Raw genomic sequence first — 1,322 nt, 5'->3', positions numbered from 1 at the left:
ATGAGCTCAGAGCTCCCAGTGTCTGTGATTGGTCAATGATTACTTCGTTTCCAATGCCCTGAGTACTGAGTCATGGAAGGACGGATGGTTGGGGAGGAAGCTGGTGATTTTCAGGACGATAGCCTATCGAAGGAGAATGTTCAGTAGACAATTGTACGTGTGTGTCTGAGTCTCCAGGCTGGAATTACACTGTGCTGTGCTTGAAAAGACAGGTGCATCACCTTCACATTGCTGACCAAATAGAAGGCGCAACAACAGCCACAAAGCCGCGTCTCCTTAAGTTCCCCCTCTCCCCCCACGGTGCAAACAGAGCCTGGAATAAAAGTCCATGCTTAATGTCTATGAGGAAGCGAGGTGACCATGTGTTTTATGAACATGAACTGTAGAGACCGTCACTGATAGACACTTACCTGGCACAGGATGAGCATCCAGGCAGCAGGAAGCAAGGAACCGGGAAGACAACCGAAGCAAGAGCTCAGCAGACAGCGCCAACGATCAGCAGAAAAAGTGACGTTTGCAATGACATCAAAGATAAGCCAGATGCTCGCTTCGCAGCACATATACTAAACTTGGAACGATACAGAGTAGATTAGCATGGCCCCTGCGCAAGGACGACATGCAAATTCCTGAAGCGTTCCATATCTTTTTAGCCATACAATGGACAAGGGTCTCATATCTCAAATACACCTGGAACTCAAAAATTAAACCCCCTAACAACAAATCCTTAAAGAAACAACTGCCCAATAAATAAGTGGGCTAAAGACTTAAAGAGAAACTTCTCTGAAGAGGAAAGAAGGATGGCCAATAGACATATGAAGAAATGCTCAACTTCCCTAGCCATAAAAGAAATGCAAATCAAAACAACATTAAGATACCATCTCACACCAGATAGAATGGCAAAAATCAAGAACTCTAATAACAACAGATGCTGGAGGGGATGTGGACAGAAGGGAACCCTACTGCATTGTTGGTGGGAGTGTAAAGTTGTTCAACCACTTTGGAAAGCAGTATGGAGGTTCCTCAAAAGACTCCACATAGAGCTCCCCTATGACCCGGCAATCCCACTTTTGGGCATTTACCCAAATGTTCACAAACAAGACCACACTAAAGCTACCAGCACAACTATGTTTATTGCAGCATTATTTACTATAGGTAAGATATGGAACCAACCCAGATGCCCCTCAGTAGATGAATGGATCAAGAAAATGTGGTATATATACACAATGGAATTCTATGCCTCCATCAGAAAGAATGACATTTGCCCATTTGTTAGGAAATGGAAAGGCTTGGGAAAAATTATATTAAGTGAAGTAAGCCAGGCC

General features: G+C 44.0%; 1 non-coding gene across 1 annotated transcript; it reads left to right on the top strand.

The window, feature by feature from the left end:
- The first annotated feature begins 540 nt into the window (after nt 1-540).
- LOC122095138 lies at nt 541-646 on the top strand. The gene has a single exon (XR_006145042.1). It is a non-coding gene; the product is annotated as a U6 spliceosomal RNA (small nuclear RNA).
- Nucleotides 647-1,322: the final 676 nt, after the last annotated feature.

The sequence above is a fragment of the Dipodomys spectabilis genome, unplaced genomic scaffold, assembly GCF_019054845.1.
Source record: "Dipodomys spectabilis isolate Male_0828 unplaced genomic scaffold, ASM1905484v1 ptg000335l, whole genome shotgun sequence".
Classification (NCBI taxonomy): Eukaryota; Metazoa; Chordata; class Mammalia; order Rodentia; family Heteromyidae; genus Dipodomys; species Dipodomys spectabilis.
Note: the sequence above shows the minus strand (reverse complement) of the source record. Positions and strands in the feature narration are given on the sequence as shown.